The sequence below is a fragment of the Protomyctophum bolini genome (genome assembly GCF_963924005.1).
Source record: "Protomyctophum bolini genome assembly, chromosome: 2".
Lineage (NCBI taxonomy): Eukaryota > Metazoa > Chordata > Actinopteri > Myctophiformes > Myctophidae > Protomyctophum > Protomyctophum bolini.
In genome coordinates, this window is record NC_137863.1 from 2209851 (window position 1) to 2233300 (window position 23450).

A 23450-nucleotide genomic window follows, 5' to 3' on the forward strand; every position below is an offset into this window, starting at 1 on the left:
TATAGCCCACGGTCCAAAATGATGAGAAACGAGGCTAACTTTTTTTTTCAAATTTTCAAAAAACATGGGCTATAACCCATCGTTTTTGTCATTTCGTCATTTTTTTCAAATCCTCAAAAATGATGAAAAACGGCGCGCTATAGTATGCCGTACGATATGGGCTATAGCCCATGGTCCAAAATGATGAGAAACGAGGCTAACTTTTTTTGTCAAATTTTCAAAAGACATGGGCTATAACCCATCGTTTTTGTCATTTCGTCATTTTTTTCAAATCTTCAAAAATGATGAAAAACTGCGCGCTATAGTATGCCGTACGATATGGGCTATAGCCCACGGTCCAAAATGATGAGAAACGAGGCTAACTTTTTTTTTCAAATTTTCAAAAAACATGGGCTATAACCCATCGTTTTTGTCATTTCGTCATTTTTTTCAAATCTTCAAAAATGATGAAAAACTGCGCGCTATAGTATGCCGTACGATATGGGCTATAGCCCACGGTCCAAAATGATGAGAAACGAGGCTAACTTTTTTTTTCAAAATTTCAAAAAACATGGGCTATAACCCATCGTTTTTGTCATTTCGTCATTTTTTTCAAATCTTCAAAAATGATGAAAAACGGCGCGCTATAGTATGCCGTACGATATGGGCTATAGCCCACGGTCCAAAATGATGAGAAACGAGGCTAACTTTTTTTTTCAAAATTTCAAAAAACATGGGCTATAACCCATCGTTTTTGTCATTTCGTCATTTTTTTCAAATCTTCAAAAATGATGAAAAACGGCTATAGTATGCCGTACGATATGGGCCCACGGTCCAAAATGATGAGAAACTAGGCTAACTTTTTTTTTCAAAATTTCAAAAGACATGGGCTATAACCCATCGTTTTTGTCATTTCGTCATTTTTTTTAAATCTTCAAAAATGATGAAAAACTGCGCGCTATAGTATGCCGTACGATATGGGCTATAGCCCACGGTTAAAAATGATGAGAAACGAGGCAAACTTTTTTTTTTAAATTTTCAAAAAACATGGGCTATAACCCATCGTTTTTGTCATTTCGTCATTTTTTTTAAATCTTCAAAAATGATGAAAAACGGCGCGCTATAGTATGCCGTACGATATGGGCTATAGCCCACGGTCCAAAATGATGAGAAACGAGGCTAACTTTTTTTTTCAAAATTTCAAAAAACATGGGCTATAACCCATCGTTTTTGTCATTTCGTCATTTTTTTAAAATCTTCAAAAATGATGAAAAACGGCGCGCTATAGTATGCCGTACGATATGGGCTATAGCCCATGGTCCAAAATGATGAGAAACGAGGCTAACTTTTTTTTTCAAAATTTCAAAAAACATGGGCTATAACCCATCGTTTTTGTCATTTCGTCATTTTTTTAAAATCTTCAAAAATGATGAAAAACGGCGCGCTATAGTATGCCGTACGATATGGGCTATAGCCCACGGTCCAAAATGATGAGAAACGAGGCTAACTTTTTTTTCCAAAATTTCAAAAAACATGGGCTATAACCCATCGTTTTTGTCATTTCGTCATTTTTTTCAAATCTTCAAAAATGATGAAAAACGGCGCGCTATAGTATGCCGTACGATATGGGCTATAGCCCACGGTCCAAAATGATGAGAAACGAGGCTAACTTTTTTTTTCAAATTTTCAAAAAACATGGGCTATAACCCATCGTTTTTGTCATTTCGTCATTTTTTTCAAATCTTCAAAAATGATGAAAAACGGCGCGCTATAGTATGCCGTACGATAAGGGCTATAGCCCACGGTCCAAAATGATGAGAAACGAGGCTAACTTTTTTTTTCAAAATTTCAAAAAACATGGGCTATAACCCATCGTTTTTGTCATTTTGTCATTTTTTTCAAATCTTCAAAAATGATGAAAAACGGCGCGCTATAGTATGCCGTACGATATGGGCTATAGCCCATGGTCCAAAATGATGAGAAACGGGGCTAACTTTTTTTTTCAAAATTTCAAAAGACATGGGCTATAACCCATCGTTTTTGTCATTTCGTCATTTTTTTCAAATCTTCAAAAATGATGAAAAACTGCACGCTATAGTATGCCGTACGATATGGGCTATAGCCCACGGTCCAAAATGATGAGAAACGAGGCTAACTTTTTTTTTCAAATGTTCAAAAAATATGGGCTATAACCCATCGTTTTTGTCATTTCGTCATTTTTTTCAAATCTTCAAAAATGATGAAAAACGGCGCGCTATAGTATGCCGTACGATATGGGCTATAGCCCACGGTCCAAAATGATGAGAAACGAGGCTAACTTTTTTTTTCAAAATTTCAAAAAACATGGGCTATAACCCATCGTTTTTGTCATTTTGTCATTTTTTTCAAATCTTCAAAAATGATGAAAAACGGCGCGCTATAGTATGCCGTACGATATGGGCTATAGCCCATGGTCCAAAATGATGAGAAACGGGGCTAACTTTTTTTTTCAAAATTTCAAAAGACATGGGCTATAACCCATCGTTTTTGTCATTTCGTCATTTTTTTCAAATCTTCAAAAATGATGAAAAACTGCACGCTATAGTATGCCGTACGATATGGGCTATAGCCCACGGTCCAAAATTATGAGAAACGAGGCTAACTTTTTTTTTCAAATGTTCAAAAAATATGGGCTATAACCCATCGTTTTTGTCATTTCGTCATTTTTTTCAAATCTTCAAAAATGATGAAAAACGGCGCGCTATAGTATGCCGTACGATATGGGCTATAGCCCACGGTCCAAAATGATGAGAAACGAGGCTAACTTTTTTTTTCAAAATTTCAAAAAACATGGGCTATAACCCATCGTTTTTGTCATTTCGTCATTTTTTTCAAATCTTCAAAAATGATGAAAAACGGCGCGCTATAGTATGCCGTACGATATGGGCTATAGCCCACGGTCCAAAATGATGAGAAACGAGGCTAACTTTTTTTTTCAAAATTTCAAAAAACATGGGCTATAACCCATCGTTTTTGTCATTTCGTCATTTTTTTCAAATCTTCAAAAATGATGAAAAACGGCGCGCTATAGTATGCCGTACGATATGGGCTATAGCCCACGGTCCAAAATGATGAGAAACGAGGCTAACTTTTTTTTTCAAATTTTCAAAAAACATGGGCTATAACCCATCGTTTTTGTCATTTCGTCATTTTTTTCAAATCTTCAAAAATGATGAAAAACGGCGCGCTATAGTATGCCGTACGATATGGGCTATAGCCCACGGTCCAAAATGATGAGAAACTAGGCTAACTTTTTTTTTCAAAATTTCAAAAAACATGGGCTATAACCCATCGTTTTTGTCATTTCGTCATTTTTTTCAAATCTTCAAAAATGATGAAAAACTGCGCGCTATAGTATGCCGTACGATATGGGCTATAGCCCACGGTCCAAAATGATGAGAAACGAGGCTAACTTTTTTTTTCAAAATTTCAAAAAACATGGGCTATAACCCATCGTTTTTGTCATTTCGTCATTTTTTTCAAATCTTCAAAAATGATGAAAAACGGCGCGCTATAGTATGCCGTACGATATGGGCTATAGCCCACGGTCCAAAATGATGAGAAACTAGGCTAACTTTTTTTTTCAAAATTTGAAAAAACATGGGCTATAACCCATCGTTTTTGTCATTTCGTCATTTTTTTCAAATCTTCAAAAATGATGAAAAACGGCGCGCTATAGTATGCCGTACGATATGGGCTATAGCCCACGGTCCAAAATGATGAGAAACGAGGCTAACTTTTTTTTTCAAAATTTAAAAAAACATGGGCTATAACCCATCGTTTTTGTCATTTCGTCATTTTTTTCAAATCCTCAAAAATGATGAAAAACGGCGCGCTATAGTATGCCGTACGATATGGGCTATAGCCCATGGTCCAAAATGATGAGAAACGAGGCTAACTTTTTTTGTCAAATTTTCAAAAGACATGGGCTATAACCCATCGTTTTTGTCATTTCGTCATTTTTTTCAAATCTTCAAAAATGATGAAAAACTGCGCGCTATAGTATGCCATACGATATGGGCTATAGCCCACGGTCCAAAATGATGAGAAACGAGGCTAACTTTTTTTTTCAAATTTTCAAAAAACATGGGCTATAACCCATCGTTTTTGTCATTTCGTCATTTTTTTCAAATCTTCAAAAATGATGAAAAACGGCGCGCTATAGTATGCCGTACGATATGGGCTATAGCCCACGGTCCAAAATGATGAGAAACGAGGCTAACTTTTTTTTTCAAAATTTCAAAAAACATGGGCTATAACCCATCGTTTTTGTCATTTCGTCATTTTTTTCAAATCTTCAAAAATGATGAAAAACGGCTATAGTATGCCGTACGATATGGGCCCACGGTCCAAAATGATGAGAAACTAGGCTAACTTTTTTTTTCAAAATTTCAAAAGACATGGGCTATAACCCATCGTTTTTGTCATTTCGTCATTTTTTTTAAATCTTCAAAAATGATGAAAAACTGCGCGCTATAGTATGCCGTACGATATGGGCTATAGCCCACGGTTAAAAATGATGAGAAACGAGGCAAACTTTTTTTTTTAAATTTTCAAAAAACATGGGCTATAACCCATCGTTTTTGTCATTTCGTCATTTTTTTTAAATCTTCAAAAATGATGAAAAACGGCGCGCTATAGTATGCCGTACGATATGGGCTATAGCCCACGGTCCAAAATGATGAGAAACGAGGCTAACTTTCTTTTTCAAAATTTCAAAAAACATGGGCTATAACCCATCGTTTTTGTCATTTCGTCATTTTTTTAAAATCTTCAAAAATGATGAAAAACGGCGCGCTATAGTATGCCGTACGATATGGGCTATAGCCCATGGTCCAAAATGATGAGAAACGAGGCTAACTTTTTTTTTCAAAATTTCAAAAAACATGGGCTATAACCCATCGTTTTTGTCATTTCGTCATTTTTTTAAAATCTTCAAAAATGATGAAAAACGGCGCGCTATAGTATGCCGTACGATATGGGCTATAGCCCACGGTCCAAAATGATGAGAAACGAGGCTAACTTTTTTTTCCAAAATTTCAAAAAACATGGGCTATAACCCATCGTTTTTGTCATTTCGTCATTTTTTTCAAATCTTCAAAAATGATGAAAAACGGCGCGCTATAGTATGCCGTACGATATGGGCTATAGCCCACGGTCCAAAATGATGAGAAACGAGGCTAACTTTTTTTTTCAAATTTTCAAAAAACATGGGCTATAACCCATCGTTTTTGTCATTTCGTCATTTTTTTCAAATCTTCAAAAATGATGAAAAACGGCGCGCTATAGTATGCCGTACGATAAGGGCTATAGCCCACGGTCCAAAATGATGAGAAACGAGGCTAACTTTTTTTTTCAAAATTTCAAAAAACATGGGCTATAACCCATCGTTTTTGTCATTTTGTCATTTTTTTCAAATCTTCAAAAATGATGAAAAACGGCGCGCTATAGTATGCCGTACGATATGGGCTATAGCCCATGGTCCAAAATGATGAGAAACGGGGCTAACTTTTTTTTTCAAAATTTCAAAAGACATGGGCTATAACCCATCGTTTTTGTCATTTCGTCATTTTTTTCAAATCTTCAAAAATGATGAAAAACTGCACGCTATAGTATGCCGTACGATATGGGCTATAGCCCACGGTCCAAAATGATGAGAAACGAGGCTAACTTTTTTTTTCAAATGTTCAAAAAATATGGGCTATAACCCATCGTTTTTGTCATTTCGTCATTTTTTTCAAATCTTCAAAAATGATGAAAAACGGCGCGCTATAGTATGCCGTACGATATGGGCTATAGCCCACGGTCCAAAATGATGAGAAACGAGGCTAACTTTTTTTTTCAAAATTTCAAAAAACATGGGCTATAACCCATCGTTTTTGTCATTTTGTCATTTTTTTCAAATCTTCAAAAATGATGAAAAACGGCGCGCTATAGTATGCCGTACGATATGGGCTATAGCCCATGGTCCAAAATGATGAGAAACGGGGCTAACTTTTTTTTTCAAAATTTCAAAAGACATGGGCTATAACCCATCGTTTTTGTCATTTCGTCATTTTTTTCAAATCTTCAAAAATGATGAAAAACTGCACGCTATAGTATGCCGTACGATATGGGCTATAGCCCACGGTCCAAAATTATGAGAAACGAGGCTAACTTTTTTTTTCAAATGTTCAAAAAATATGGGCTATAACCCATCGTTTTTGTCATTTCGTCATTTTTTTCAAATCTTCAAAAATGATGAAAAACGGCGCGCTATAGTATGCCGTACGATATGGGCTATAGCCCACGGTCCAAAATGATGAGAAACGAGGCTAACTTTTTTTTTCAAAATTTCAAAAAACATGGGCTATAACCCATCGTTTTTGTCATTTCGTCATTTTTTTCAAATCTTCAAAAATGATGAAAAACGGCGCGCTATAGTATGCCGTACGATATGGGCTATAGCCCACGGTCCAAAATGATGAGAAACGAGGCTAACTTTTTTTTCCAAAATTTCAAAAAACATGGGCTATAACCCATCGTTTTTGTCATTTCGTCATTTTTTTCAAATCTTCAAAAATGATGAAAAACTGCGCGCTATAGTATGCCGTACGATATGGGCTATAGCCCACGGTCCAAAATGATGAGAAACGAGGCTAACCTTTTTTTTCAAAATTTCAAAAAACATGGGCTATAACCCATCGTTTTTGTCATTTCGTCATTTTTTTCAAATCTTCAAAAATGATGAAAAACGGCGCGCTATAGTATGCCGTACGATATGGGCTATAGCCCATGGTCCAAAATGATGAGAAACGAGGCTAACTTTTTTTTTCAAAATTTCAAAAAACATGGGCTATAACCCATCGTTTTTGTCATTTCGTCATTTTTTTAAAATCTTCAAAAATGATGAAAAACGGCGCGCTATAGTATGCCGTACGATATGGGCTATAGCCCACGGTCCAAAATGATGAGAAACGAGGCTAACTTTTTTTTTCAAAATTTCAAAAAACATGGGCTATAACCCATCGTTTTTGTCATTTCGTCATTTTTTTCAAATCTTCAAAAATGATGAAAAACGGCGCGCTATAGTATGCCGTACGATATGGGCTATAGCCCACGGTCCAAAATGATGAGAAACGAGGCTAACTTTTTTTTTCAAAATTTCAAAAAACATGGGCTATAACCCATCGTTTTTGTCATTTCGTCATTTTTTTCAAATCTTCAAAAATGATGAAAAACGGCGCGCTATAGTATGCCGTACGATATGGGCTATAGCCCACGGTCCAAAATGATGAGAAACGAGGCTAACTTTTTTTTCCATAATTTCAAAAAACATGGGCTATAACCCATCGTTTTTGTCATTTCGTCATTTTTTTCAAATCTTCAAAAATGATGAAAAACTGCGCGCTATAGTATGCCGTACGATATGGGCTATAGCCCACGGTCCAAAATGATGAGAAACGAGGCTAACCTTTTTTTTCAAAATTTCAAAAAACATGGGCTATAACCCATCGTTTTTGTCATTTCGTCATTTTTTTCAAATCTTCAAAAATGATGAAAAACGGCGCGCTATAGTATGCCGTACGATATGGGCTATAGCCCACGGTCCAAAATGATGAGAAACGAGGCTAACTTTTTTTTTCAAAATTTCAAAAAACATGGGCTATAACCCATCGTTTTTGTCATTTCGTCATTTTTTTCAAATCTTCAAAAATGATGAAAAACGGCGCGCTATAGTATGCCGTACTATATGGGCTATAGCCCACGGTCCAAAATGATGAGAAACGAGGCTAACTTTTTTTTCCATAATTTCAAAAAACATGGGCTATAACCCATCGTTTTTGTCATTTCGTCATTTTTTTCAAATCTTCAAAAATGATGAAAAACTGCGCGCTATAGTATGCCGTACGATATGGGCTATAGCCCACGGTCCAAAATGATGAGAAACGAGGCTAACCTTTTTTTTCAAAATTTCAAAAAACATGGGCTATAACCCATCGTTTTTGTCATTTCGTCATTTTTTTCAAATCTTCAAAAATGATGAAAAACGGCGCGCTATAGTATGCCGTACGATATGGGCTATAGCCCACGGTCCAAAATGATGAGAAACGAGGCTAACTTTTTTTTTCAAAATTTCAAAAAACATGGGCTATAACCCATCGTTTTTGTCATTTTGTCATTTTTTTCAAATCTTCAAAAATGATGAAAAACGGCACGCTATAGTATGCCGTACGATATGGGCTATAGCCCATGGTCCAAAATGATGAGAAACGAGGCTAACCTTTTTTTTTCAAAATTTCAAAAAACATGGGCTATAACCCATCGTTTTTGTCATTTCGTCATTTTTTTCAAATCTTCAAAAATGATGAAAAACGGCGCGCTATAGTATGCCGTACGATATGGGCTATAGCCCACGGTCCAAAATGATGAGAAACGAGGCTAACTTTTTTTTTCAAAATTTCAAAAAACATGGGCTATAACCCATCGTTTTTGTCATTTCGTCATTTTTTTCAAATCCTCAAAAATGATGAAAAACGGCGCGCTATAGTATGCCGTACGATATGGGCTATAGCCCATGGTCCAAAATGATGAGAAACGAGGCTAACTTTTTTTTTCAAAATTTCAAAAGACATGGGCTATAACCCATTGTTTTTGTCATTTCGTCATTTTTTTCAAATCCTCAAAAATGATGAAAAACGGCGCGCTATAGTATGCCGTACGATATGGGCTATAGCCCACGGTCCAAAATGATGAGAAACGAGGCTAACTTTTTTTTTCAAATTTTCAAAAAACATGGGCTATAACCCATCGTTTTTGTCATTTCGTCATTTTTTCAAATCTTCAAAAATGATGAAAAACTGCGCGCTATAGTATGCCGTACGATATGGGCTATAGCCCACGGTCCAAAATGATGAGAAACGAGGCTAACCTTTTTTTTTCAAAATTTCAAAAAACATGGGCTATAACCCATCGTTTTTGTCATTTCGTCATTTTTTTCAAATCTTCAAAAATGATGAAAAACGGCGCGCTATAGTATGCCGTACGATATGGGCTATAGCCCACGGTCCAAAATGATGAGAAACGAGGCTAACTTTTTTTTTCAAAATTTCAAAAAACATGGGCTATAACCCATCGTTTTTGTCATTTCGTCATTTTTTTCAAATCCTCAAAAATGATGAAAAACGGCGCGCTATAGTATGCCGTACGATATGGGCTATAGCCCATGGTCCAAAATGATGAGAAACGAGGCTAACTTTTTTTTTCAAAATTTCAAAAGACATGGGCTATAACCCATTGTTTTTGTCATTTCGTCATTTTTTTCAAATCCTCAAAAATGATGAAAAACGGCGCGCTATAGTATGCCGTACGATATGGGCTATAGCCCACGGTCCAAAATGATGAGAAACGAGGCTAACTTTTTTTTTCAAATTTTCAAAAAACATGGGCTATAACCCATCGTTTTTGTCATTTCGTCATTTTTTCAAATCTTCAAAAATGATGAAAAACTGCGCGCTATAGTATGCCGTACGATATGGGCTATAGCCCACGGTCCAAAATGATGAGAAACGAGGCTAACTTTTTTTTTCAAAATTTCAAAAAACATGGGCTATAACCCATCGTCTTTGTCATTTCGTCATTTTTTTCAAATCTTCAAAAATTATGAAAAACGGCGCGCTATAGTATGCCGTACGATATGGGCTATAGCCCACGGTCCAAAATGAGAAACGAGGCTAACTTTTTTTTCCAAAATTTCAAAAAACATGGGCTATAACCCATCGTTTTTTTCATTTTTTCATTTTTTTCAAATCCTCAAAAACGCCTTACATTTTTTAAGGCATTTATGCTTCAGCCAAGAAAACCTTTGCTAGCCTTGGTGATAAAGTCATATAAAAGAAAAAGTTGGTGCTATACTTAATTTGTGGTGGCGCTACCAACTGAAAAGGTAGGTGGCACCAGTACTACCTGTGAAAAGGTTAGTCTGGAGCCCTGTATGTGTGGCTTTCTGGAAAACAATAAATGTTTACGCTTAGGCACCCCTGCGATCGTCACACTTTTTCTGTTGCAAACTGACCCCGGCCCCCATCAGAGAAGGGAAAAGTTATGTGGCCCTCACAGGAAATAGTTTTGGGACCCCTGCTATAGAGCATCGCAGTCCGGCCTCCTCGAGAGACCCGGAAAATAAATCCCCGTTCATTTTCAGAAAGTATTTATTTAAAGAAGTGTACGCCGCGGACAAAGCCAACTCTTGTTGTGACAAATCATGACAATAAACACAATGTTTTGGGCCAAACAAAGAATTAGAACGTAGGGAAAAAAAACGGCAGGTACAGTACAACACTTTGTTTTTCTTCTTCGTTTGGTCCAAAATATTGTGTTTGTTTTTATGATTTGTCACGACTCGGCTTCGTACAACGCTTTAAATGTCTTTAAATACTTTTTGAAATGTCTATGGGAAAAATGCATTGGGATTCATATCCTGGGCCTGGCATAGTCATGAAAGGGGGCATCATTTTCTTTTTCAAATCCTCTTAACACATGAGCTTGTAGATCAGATTTTTTTTGCTAATGTTCCCCTCAGAATAGTGATTCTAGGGTTAATGTAATATACATAAATGGAATTTTATTTAATTATTACATTAACGATATGAACGAATGAATGAATATTAAATGAAAAAAGTTGCAAGCAACTCCTCCTTTGGAACTCCTCTGTAATCCGGTCCGGGAACCATGTGATCAGAACCATCACTGGCCCCTCTACACTGACTCCCGGTTAAATACAGAATAGAGGTCAAAATCCTCACCTATAAAGCTCTCAATGGTCAGGCACCAGAATATCTCAAAGAACTCATCGATCCCTACAATCTTAACAGAACAGTGTGTTCATAGTTTACAAAAATGTTTAGCCCTGAATATCAAAAGTTACAATAGGAGGCAGAGCGTTTGAGTCCCGGGCACCGTCTCCCGGCATCTGTCCTCGGGGGTGACACGCTCTGTACAGTCAAACCTCTGACAAAAAATCACTCGACAAAGTAAAAAGGGTGAGAAGAGAACCCCTCGGCGTGGTCACGCCGCCAGGGCCAGTTAATTGCACAACCAAACACTGTTGTATACACAGTATATTATGTACACGTAATAGAGGCTAGCATTTTATAGAGAAAGGCTTTATTATGTGATGGGAGTTTAATTGTGTTTAAGTGCTTTGCATATATGAAATGTCTTGTCGTAGTTTACCGTTTTGCCTCATTCTAGTGTTGTTCTATAACCCACTGAGTATTTACTTTAATAAAGATTGTTATACAATGTAAAACCCTTGTCTGTGGTAAACTCAGTCTTTTACTTAATTTTCATATAGAAATGTTTAGGCATTTTGAGCAAAGATCAAAAAGTCAGAATACAAAAGTGAGGCAAGAGGAGACACATGGGTAGGGATGGAGCTCATTAATTTATATCGATCAGGCTTATCGAGCAATTTATATTATTTTGTGGAAAGACAGGAGACAATAAATTCTGAACAGAACTAGTATTATACTAGGGCAATTGACCTTAACCAATAAAATATTAAAGAAACAGGTTAATATATGTTCCGCCACTTTAAAAGCGTAATTGTGTTTACCCGGATAGTGCTGGTTGGCATTTATTGATTCACCTCTTGATTATTTAAACATGACCCGGGGGCGGGGCCACTATGCTCAACAAGCCCAAAGCTTATTGATAACGGGTACTCAATAACTTTATCGATTCCGGGTATGGAGCTCCATCGCTCCACACTGGTATCAACGTTTTATTGCTCACGGTTCAGCGGTTCATGAGCTATGCCCGTTTAAAGTTTGAATTTTCAGTTGAGTGCTATAGCGCCACCCACTGGACAAAGGTTGTGGGCTATATGTCCTCGCCGTTTGGCATTGCCCTCTAGGTTGTCCTGATCAGATGGGGTGATGGGAAATCAGGGCAAATCGTCATTTTCAAATTATTGGGAGCCCAAAAAAAAAAAAAGGAGGGCTACCATATTGCCAAGTTTGACGAAGACCCGACAGCACAGTTCAGCCAGAACTAACATTTTTTGTGGAAGGAGAAGAGAAATAAGGGACCAAGAGTCCCTTCGGGCTTGGTCCTTAAATAGACTTGTAACCCAACTGTAGAGAGTACAAACACAGTAAAGAACCTGGGGGTCATCATCTATGAATAGGTAACACAATGAGCAGAAAATGAACCATGTAAATACAACAAATTGAGGGCACCGCAGGGAGTTGAACCCCGTTCTGGTAAACCAGGAGTACCACACCAGTGCCTTAGTTTTTGCTTTATAATTTACAGGTCCAAATCAGTCATTAGTTGCAATTTTGCATAATTAAAAAAAGAGAGAGCCTACACACTCAATTTGAATCTCGACTATAAATGATAGCCATGCTTATGTCTTTATACAATTGAAAACCGGAAGACTCACTCCACAAATACCTTAAGGAAAACTCCTCAGACATAAACTAAGAATATCTTATTTTGTCATGCTCATAAAGTGCTGCAAAGTGCTAAAAGTGAAAAGTGCAGCAGAAAACGTTTGGGTCATAGGCCCATCGTCAATGCCAAAGTTTTAGCTGCAAATGGCAGCATAAATAAATCACATCAATACACACCACATAATGTGATGTTAACTGACACGATGAAGCTTGCACATTATAAGACATACATCACATCAACCAACATCACATACCTACCCTACCCTAACCCTAAGTTAATTATGTGATGTGGGATGACATGATGAAGCCTTACTCACAAATGTGAAATGAGACAAGACATAAACACACATCACATACCGGGCCTGTGTTCATAGGTGATGTGGGCTTACGTAATGAAGCTTTACTCACAAATTAGATCTGATAATATAGCACGAACAATGGTCTTATGACCTAGATGTTTGCTGCTGCACTTTCACTTCAAGCACTTTGAGCGCTTTATGAACATGAACAAAATAGATTTTCTTGGTCTCTGCCCAAGCAGTTGGCTTTTAGGTTTCCGTGGCGCAAGTATTTTTCTATCTAGTTGTCCCATGTAGGAAACATGGGGCAAGACTGTACAATTTATGCCATTTGTGGACGATTGACATAAATTATACGAGGTAGCAGCATTCTTTGCGCCCCAGTATTTGTCAGCAATATTATGAACATTAGTACACAACATGAACAGCAATAAACACAATTCATATGGCGCAATGCCAACAGACGTCACGTGAATGACGAGCTAGCCGCAATTGCTGTGAAAAATCACCTTTAAAAAAACCACATAAATGCACATCACATATCGGCCTGTGTTCATATCTGATGTGAACTGACGTGATGACGCTTTACTGGTAAATTACATGAAACAGCTCCAAATGGGAAACTGCATGCGAGACATGACCCGAGTCACACATACACTAGTGAAGAACTAGTGTCATAGATAGGCAAGAAAGAAATAAGAAATTAAAAATTAAAAACTCTGAGACCACAAAAACAAATAACTTTATTAAAGCAAAGAATAGAAGAGAGAAAAGATGAAGGTTGGGTAGAAACCTTGTACGTCCAAAACGGTTACTTTTATGGACCAAAACAACTGATCCAATATTATTAATATAATAATCTGTGTTGCATTGTTATTATTTAGTCACAAGCTCTTGCTGATACTTCACGTTAAATATTAAATAATGGATTATCTTTGCCTCATGAGAGATTGGCCATTTGCTACTTGTGTGTGACACTGTAGCATGACCAAGTAACGAAATTAATTTACTAAAGGTTGAACTATGGAGATACAAGGTTTCTGCCCAACAGTCAAGGATAATAAACTACACTCACTTACCTTCAATATCAGCACTAAACAAAACACACACACACCAACCAAGGAACCAAATGACACAGCGGCCATCATTTGCTTCCTCTTGTTAGTTTCCACAGACCTACAGCATAGTAAGCTGTAAACACAGTGTTAAGGGGCTACATGCTACCATAATGACACAAGACATAAAGCACACACCTCCACATCACATAAAACACTAGTGAAGAACTAGGGCAATAGATAGGCAAGAAGACAGACATTACTTAAATAAAATAAAGCAAAATGCGATTAAAAACTATGACAAAAAAAAAAAAAAAACTTTATTAAATCCAAAGAATAGAAGAGAAAGGAGACGCATACATATGTGATGTGGATGTGGACAGACTTTACCCGTAAATTATGTTAAACGATAAATAAATCACATGCCTCCACAAACATCACATAACGGTGATGTGGACTGGCATTATACACACAAATTACGGTATGGTAGCATGTAGCCCACTTAAACAAGCAGCAGGAATCAGACAGTTAACTAACCTTCACTGATAACAGCAGCCAGCAGTGGCAACAGCATAGAGTTCACCCAGCAGTGGCAACAGCATAGAGTTCACCCAGCAGTGGCAACAGCACAGAGTTCACACCTCCAGTCAGCTTCACTTTCTGAAATGGCAGGGGAAAAGAAAATTAGTTGTCGGCCTACAGGATGACATTTTGGAAGTCATAACAGTCACTGACAGAGCTGTGTCACCATTATTACACACATTCTAGGGCTATAATCTGCCTTGTGCAACCATTTATTTTATGAAGCCTAAAAGCTAAAAAGGAAACTTCATATTCATAAGTTCACGTACCATGGGGGGCCTTCCGTCGCTCGGTTGAAGATAGCCGGTATTAATAGAGCCGCGTAGGTTGTATGGCACAATACGTCCCGAGCACCGTACGCCTCGTAATCTCAGGGAGCGTTCGTTGACACCGTTATAAGTTTCAGCTCAGCCGAGTAGACACTCTATTACCAATACCAGCCATCTCCTGATGACTGCATCCAAGGTCACCGCATGACACCAAGGTCACATGATCAACCTGTAAGACACAAACATAGGCCAACATTACTCTTTATCCAGATTTTATACATTGTAGAAAATACATCTTTAGGATATTCTTGCATTTTTTTTTTGCAACCAGATCTTATTTTAATGATGTTTGAGACAAAAAACACTTTCCTGGGGGTTTTATGCGTTTAGATATTTTAGTATTTCAAAGAGTCCATGATGTCATGGACACTTGGCTCACTTCCTTCCTGGACTAAATGTTGTCTCAGTAAGACAGCCCTCCCCCTATCCACAAGGAGGAGCAGTGGACCAAAGCATTGTGGGAATTGTAGTTCAGGAAGGAAGTGAGCCCGGTGTCCATGACATCATGGAGTCCATGGACACTTTGAAATACTAAAATATCTAAAAACACATAAAAACCCCAGGAAAGAGTGTCTCAAAAATCATTCATATAAGAACTGGTTGAAAAAGGGGTGAAGTGGCCCTTTAAAGTTGAAATCAAGTTGCTCTGTATGGTAGAAATGAGCTTGTAGATCTGCTACTTTTGAATTCTGAGAAGTTTGTACATTTGAGTTTTCCATCCAGCAGAGAGACATTTAGTTTAGCTTAATCTTATGAATGTGTCTGAGCCACAGTTACAACTTGTGTTACCATTATGTACTAAAGTAAAAGGGTATGGCATACAAATGTACTTAAAAATGACCAAATGTAGCCTACTCATTACACAGAATGTCCCATTTCAAATGTTTGAAAGAAAATCTGAAAATAGCAGATCTACCATCTCACAATGCATTGCATCACAATGCATTGTGAGATTGTAGATCAGCTACTTCCAAATAGCCAACATGTGGTTGTAGCCCAGTGGTAAATTGCAATGTAGCCAAAAGGATATATTTTTTAAATAATCCAAATCTACAAAACTACAGATGAAATTTAGCTTTGGCTAACTCTACTCTGGCCCATTTACATTGATGTGAAATCTGACATGTTGATTAATGAGCTTTGTCCCTGTCAAATAAACAAAGTGTCCAAATAGAATATAAAAGTACAAAATATTGTCCACAGTACTTCAGTAGATGTTTGTTTGTGTCTCAAAAAGTACCAACACATTCCTCATATTGTTGTCCTTTTAGAGTCACAATAAACAACCAACAGTCCTTCTAACAACACTAATGTTTAAACAACAACAGAGGTAATGTTGGCTAACATTAACAACCATGGGGTTCACAAACAAATCTTACCTCTCAGCAGCAACGCCCCAAACACACTATGCAACGCGTGAGGCTCCATTTTAAATCATAAGCCCCGCCTGCTGTATCCGGTTCTAGCCCGTCGGTCATTGGTCCGTCCTTAGAGTATTGTATATATACTCTAAGGGTCCGTCAGAGTGAATGGATCAGCTGTGTGGATTTACAAGCCACACGTATGCGCGCGCGCACACACGCACAGACAGACAGACAGACAGACAGACAGACAGACAGACAGACAGACAGACAGACAGACAGACAGACAGACAGACAGATAGACAGATAGATATTGTATACATTATATATTATAGTTATATAAGTTAATTATAAATTATATAATATGAAAAGGTTTGTCAAGAACCGCTGCATCCATAATAATCTTCAGACACATGCAGTGTCTGCTGGTGAACACTAGATGGCTTCCCAGTCTGTCCATGACAAACGACTTTAAACAATAAACATGTAGGCCTAGTTTCACCTGCTGCTCTCTCTCTCTCTCTCTCTCTCTCTCTCTATCTCTCTCTCTCTCTCTCTCTCTCTCTCTCTCTCTCTCAGTGTATATTTGTATGTCTCTAAATGTTGTGTGATGAATTGAACAAGGTAAACAAGTCTAGTGCTAGTGTCTAAATTGGTCGTCCACTCACAGTTAATATGTGCGTGTGTATTTGTGTGGGTGTCAGGCGGTGAAAAACAACCATACTGTCTTCATGCTCATAGCCATGCACCCAGCCAGCCACCCACCCACACACACACACATAGCTCCGTAAGGGAGTCAAAAACAAGCATACAGAGATACGAAAAACACAAAATAGCATATACTATAACGTTTACTTATAACACATCAAAGATGGCACATCGGCAGAACAGCGCCACAGCGCATTGACACCCACGTTGTGGCCAGAAATGTCATTACGTCCGTGGTGGTTCAGCACAACCATAAAGAATCCCCCGCGGCCGGAGGTGGTATCGACGTCGTATGAACGTAATATAGACGTCTTTTTGCAACGGACCGTGAGCACGCCTAAAGTCGTAGTTTGTCAGGTCGTATCGAGGACGTCGTGCGGACGTCGTATGGACGTCTGGCTGGGACGGCGACCTGGACTACGTGTTATACGTTTTGGGGTTGGTGTTTTAGAGAGAGGTCCGTTTGACGTCGTATGGACGTCGTATGGACGTCCCGTTGGTTATGTGCTCAGGACGTCGTATATGTACGTTTTGGGGTTGGTGTTTAGAGAGAGGTCCGTTTGACGTCGTATGGACGTCCCTGTTGGTTATGCGCTCCCTGCTCCGTTAACTTATATGTGCTCACTTGCTCAGTGAGGTAGTTGGAAGGAAAGATGTCACTAAATGTCTTTGTGCAGCAACTTGAATTGTAGATTTTTGTTTTTATTGAAAATGAAAGTTTGTGATGCCAAAATTAAGGGACAGGTACGTGGTGAAAATTTTAATTAACACCAATACAACAGTTATAAAAGTTGATTATTTATCATGCACTGACTGAAAGTGAGGATTTGAACATGGAACCTCTGTCTGTCATGAGTGTTATTCGTCCACTCCACTATCTCATAAAGGCTCTCAACAGGCTCACTAATAGTAATCTTAAAGCCTTTCGTTTTTTTTGTTTTTTATTGCAAATTCCAAAATACTCCAACACTGACTTATATAGGAGGACAGGGGTTTGAACTTGGAATCTGTGCTGCAGAGTCTGCACAGTGTACAGCACAGTCACAGCTTGTGTTTCTTCGTAGCCTACTGTTGTTGAAGTGATAATATCACCTTATGGTGATATTACAGGAGGCATACAGTATGTGCCTCTGTAGGCCTACATGTATTTATTAAAGTTGAAAGGACTGCAGCACTGAAACGATTGGGATTTGAACATGGAATTTCTGTGCTGAGACTGAGTAGGATGATTGTAATGATTAGACCACACCATCCCTATAGCTGACCAAATGTTGCAGGTGTCTCAGAACTGTAAAGTAGCGTTATTTTGTATAACGTTAATCCAACAATGACCCTCTGCCGCTAGTCGGCCTAATTTGATGGTATGGGACTTGAACCTGGGAAAACCATCAGTTCAAGTATGCTATTTTTCCTGTAATTGGAATGAGTGGATTTAAATCCACTATAAATAAAACATAGCCTATATATATAAAACATATTTATATGTTGTCGAAAACCCTGAGAAAACACATAGGCTACTGTTGTCTTTCATGATTGACATCATTTTGTGTTCCCAGTGGTTTGACCTAATATGTGTCACAGTTATTTAGTTTTTTAATTTTTAATAGTTGATCTCATTTTAGCTTTGGGCCCACATTGTTACTTGTTAAAACTATATTATTTGAAACACAAAGAAGAATAAATAAATACTTTATTTTAGCCCATTTAGGACTGAGACCATGGGTTCTACAAATAAATCCTGAATCCTGACAGTTTTCTGAAAAACGCTATGTTCAAAAAACTATCAGTCCCTGACTCCCTGTTCTGTTCCACCACTGCCCTCTGCTGGCTGTCGTCTGTCATTACGGCCATGGAGCTACTTGACTCAGAGGTGACTGAGAAGTGTTTCTGACAGTTGTATAGAGTCCAGTACAGATGAGGAACTAGCAGGTTACCTGGTTAAGTAGCAGGTTACCTGGTTAACCCATTCTGACCTGAGATCAGATTCATACGAGGTTTCCACTGGACACACACTGGTCTGATGAACCCATTCTGACCTGAGAACAGATTCTAAAAAATGTCAGTCGTTCTTCGATTTTTCAAAAATAGCAGACCTACAAGCTCGTATCGCGCCACTCGGTGGCGCGATATGAGCTTGTAGATCTGCTATTTTTCAATAGCTAAAGCATAACATGATGCCAACACCAAAATGGGTGCCCGGTCAGAATGGGTTAAGTAGCAGGTTACCTGGTTAAGTAGCAGGTTACCTGGTTAAGTAGCAGGTTACCTGGTTAAGTAGCAGGTTACCTGGTTAAGTAGCAGGTTTTACCTGGTTAACTAGCAGGTTACCTGCCTCAGATAGTATACAGGGCGTTGACGTTTCAAGTTAATCTCAGAGTTCTCTCTGGTGATCTTCCTGCTGTTCGAGAAAATGAAGGTTTATCTTTTTTTTTTATGTCGGAAACCATGAAAAACACTAAAACAGTCATACTATCTATCGTATGTCGTTGAAAACTATGAAAAACACTAAAACAGTCATACTATCGTATGTATGTCGTTGAAAACGATGAAAAACACTAAAACAGTCATACTATCGTATGTATGTCGTTGAAAACTATGAAAAACAGAGAACATTATGTTGTTTAAGACCTGAGGGCGATACTCCAAATGTCTTCTAAATCCTATAATCTAGAACAATTTTCTTAAAAAAAAAAAAACACTTTTGTCAGTGGTGCTCAAACATTTTCATATCGAGGACCTCCTACACAATTATATGTATTTGGCCGGCGAACCGCATCTCAAAATATGTTGTTCCACGGACCACCACAAGCAAAGAGTTGAGTAAAAAAATATATATATGTATATACATATTCAAAGATTTGCAGAAATAGCAGAGCTCATAGTGTGGCAGAGTGCTAAAGTTTAAAATAATGGTTAAAGTGGTTAAACGCTAAAGTGCACAGGTCCAGGTCTTAATGGGGTTGACAATCAAAAATGTAACATGATTAAAATAAAACTACGGTGGTTTTCTAAAATGTCCTGCAGAGCAGGGTAATTTATTTGCATTTTTTACTATGAAAACAAAGTATCACACATTATAATTGAAGCATGGAAAATTTGAGCATTTGCTTTTGCATTCACACAAACAAACGCACTCTCCTCCTCATTTACCGTTTTTCTTTTACATGTGATGTAGAGCAATGAAGAAAGGCAAGTCTTCACACCGTGTGTGTGTGTGTGCGTGTTTGTGTGCTGTAAACGATGAGCACAGTACAGTAGAACCATTCTCTACTAAACGCAAAGCACAGTAAACAGTAAATCATGAGCCATTATGCGAGCCTATAGGCTTTGTCGTCGTGTTTGCCACCGTTAGCAAAACTCTAAGACAATTCCTTGAACAGCAAACAAGACTATAGCCAAGGCTATACAATTATAAATAAAAAAAATAGAACAAAAAAACACAAAGTAAAATAATTATATAAGAAAGAAAATATACAGAACACGTATTTTGCTGGTTCTCTTCTCGTCTCATCTATTTGGACCTATATATATATATATATATAGAGCATTACTATATACTGGTCGACGAAGCAAATAAAAAATAAAAACGTATTGGTCACTAATATACCCTCCAACATTTGGATGCATGACTCATGGGTTGCGTTATAACGGGAGGCCGAACCCAGCGCTGGGACTGGAATGAATCTCCTTTCCTTTTAGCAGTCACCACTTTGCCAACAGCCACTCACTCATCTCTCCAGCTCAGTGGCCTTGTGGTTAGAGTGTCCGCCCTGAGACTGGGAGGTCGGGGTTCGATCCCCGGCCGGGTCATACCAAAGACTCTAAATAATGGGACCCAGTGCCTCCCTGCTTGACACTAAGCATCAAGGGTTGGATTGGGGGTGGGAAGTGAGGACGCTGGCGTCGACTGTTCGCCGCTTCACCTCCCAATGTATGAATGAATGAACCATTGTAAAGCGCTTTGAGCACTTGGAAAAGCGCTATAAAAATGCAATTCATTATTATTATTATTATCTCTCCATCTCCTTTCGGTTCGCATTTGTGTCGAAACATTTTGCAATAATAATAATAATAATGAACTCAAATGGCTTTGCCTGCCAGGTTGTCTGCTTCATTTGACAAAAGGGGACTTCCATCCTTTCCTAATAATAATAATGATGGGTCACATGTTGAATCATAATTCCACCACAGTGGAGTCCAGTATCGGGCAATTACCAGTAATAAAGCCCAGCGACACAGAGATGAACGCCTAAAAGCTGTGAAACCAGTTCTTCCTGTGCATGATCGCTGAAAGCAAACAATTAAATAAGGGCACATTATGAATCATAAATCCTCCCACGAACCGAGAGAGAGAGCCCTTGGGGCAGGTGACCAAAACAAACAAACACACACACACACACACACACAGGCCCGGTTGTTTGCGTTCATGATCCCATTTTTAAACCACTTTCCACCTGCCGCCCCACGTCTCTATTTCGGGCATGTCGTCACAGGTGGAAAAACTTTCAGTGGGTTTGAGAATAGCAACACTTAGCAGATCTACAAGTTTCACTGTATATATACAGGGCTTTATAAGACGTAACCTGTAATTATTGTACGAGCACTTGACAACATGCAGGCAGTCCATTGGACAGGAGTCTGTCCTGTCCAATGGACTGCCTGCTATCCTTTCACCTAGAGGTGCTCCCATCAGGGTTTTTTGGGGACCGATCCCGAAAACTTTTATATTTACGAAATTATTATATGTCAAAACCCGCAAACTGTTCCTGTGCGCGCGCGTGTGTGTGTGTGTGTGTGTACTGTGTGTGTGTGTGGGGGGGGGGGGGTATGGGAGAATGTTTAGGCCCGTCTCAAAGACACACAAAATGATATTATTATACTCTAAATCTGATTGACTTTCGTACCACTTTAAATAATGGTATAAAAGATCGGTTTCTCCAGATCGGGTAAATTACCGATCCGAGTCATTTCGAGTGAAAATGGGCCGATCATCACCGATCGATCGATTGATCCGAGCACCGTCCTCCTCTCTCTCTCACGGGACACTCCAGAACCGCTCAACACAAGCTCACCGCTTTGATATTCCAGTTTACGCAGCTGTGCAAAAACAATCAACGAACGGCGTCAAGATTTATTTGCCACCATTTGTATAATAATAATAATATACAGTATAATAAGAAGTCCTTCAAGAATGTCCTAAAATGTTACAAGATTTTTCTAAATGCACAAAAAGTCTCACAATGCCGACGCTTACCTCCAGTTATCGACAACACTGGTTCCAATTATTAGACTTTTTTTTAAAGGTAGAGTAAGTGATTTCACTCAAAAAACCGTAGGTTTCGTTTTTGGCTGTGGGACCCTAAGCCTTCGTCCAATCAGGATAGAGAGTCAAAAACGAAACCTAAGGTTTTTTGACCCCCAGGGGTTAACTGGGGACAGGGAGGAACTCCTTATATGGTCAGCACACTCTATAGTAGAGAGGATTATCACAACAAAACAAAAAAATAAGTGATATTTGAATTAAGTGAAATCACTTACTCTACCTTTAAGCTCGTGACCCAAAAGAAGAGATTAGACGTTTGCCCACCGGGACCCAAAACTAGTGAAAAGAGCCGATCTACAAGCTCCCAACACAGATCTACAAGCTCCCAACACCGCGTTGTAGGTCGGCTATTTTCACTAAAACATTTGAAATGAATGGAATTTGTCTTAGATTTCTTTTTTTCCTTCGTGAAATTACCAGGAAAGAAAATCATTGCATTAAGTCATGAAAACATTTAGCTTATTTTTTCAAGATTTTTGGAAAAATGTAATTAAAACCAAAATGTAGGAAACCAAAACAAAAAGTCGAAGGGACCCATACGATACAAATTTCGCCCGTGACCTACAAATGGACTTCCGAACCAGGGAACCAGAGACCTAGAGCCAGGAAAGGAGGGAACGTAGGGATGTCCCGTCCGCTTCCGACCTCTCAATTTCTGCGTTAGCCGATACTGAATACCAGTGTCGTGATCTCATGTTGTGTTTATAGCTATATATATATATATATATATATAGTGTTTATAGCGGATTCCTCACTCAAATGTGCAGTTTGCAGTTTGGGAAACTAGTCCAAAGCAAACACCACGTCATGCCCCAACATTTCATTTACCTGCCATAGTGTTAACCCCTTATTACCCCCCTGTGTCGGATCACTGGTTAGACTGGCATATTCACCGATACCGATATGAACCGATATGACCAAATAAGGGTCCGATCCGATACTTTTCCCCGAATCCGATAACGATTACAGTATCGGGACATCTGTAGTTTTCCGACATGTCGTCAGAGTAGCTGCTTCATACCCACTGCCGCCACACAGTCTGGTTGAAATGAACGCTTCAGTATTTTCTTTAAAACCCATTTTGACCTGGAAACGATTCTACAAATGTCTTCTAAATCCTGACAGTTTTCAGAAAAAACCCTATGTTTCTATATCAGTCGTTCTCAAACAAGGACCGCCAAAAATATATGAAATCGGCCGCCGACCCCCCCCCCCCCTCCCCCATCTGAACATGTTATTCCAGGAACCCCTCAGAAGCAAAGATTTGAGTTTAAAGACGTTCGCTCTGAAAGAATATATATTCAAAGACTGAATATATATTCAAAGAGATATAGCAGA

The 23450-nt window shown here is 38.5% G+C and overlaps 1 long non-coding RNA gene across 1 annotated transcript; it reads right to left on the reverse strand.

Moving 5' to 3' along the window:
• Positions 1-19793: 19793 nt before the first annotated feature.
• LOC308328840 lies at positions 19794-23318 on the reverse strand. Its single transcript, XR_013965333.1, has 2 exons — positions 22333-23318; positions 19794-22079 (listed from the first exon to the last, which is right to left on the reverse strand). It is a non-coding gene; the product is annotated as an uncharacterized lncRNA (long non-coding RNA).
• Positions 23319-23450: the final 132 nt, after the last annotated feature.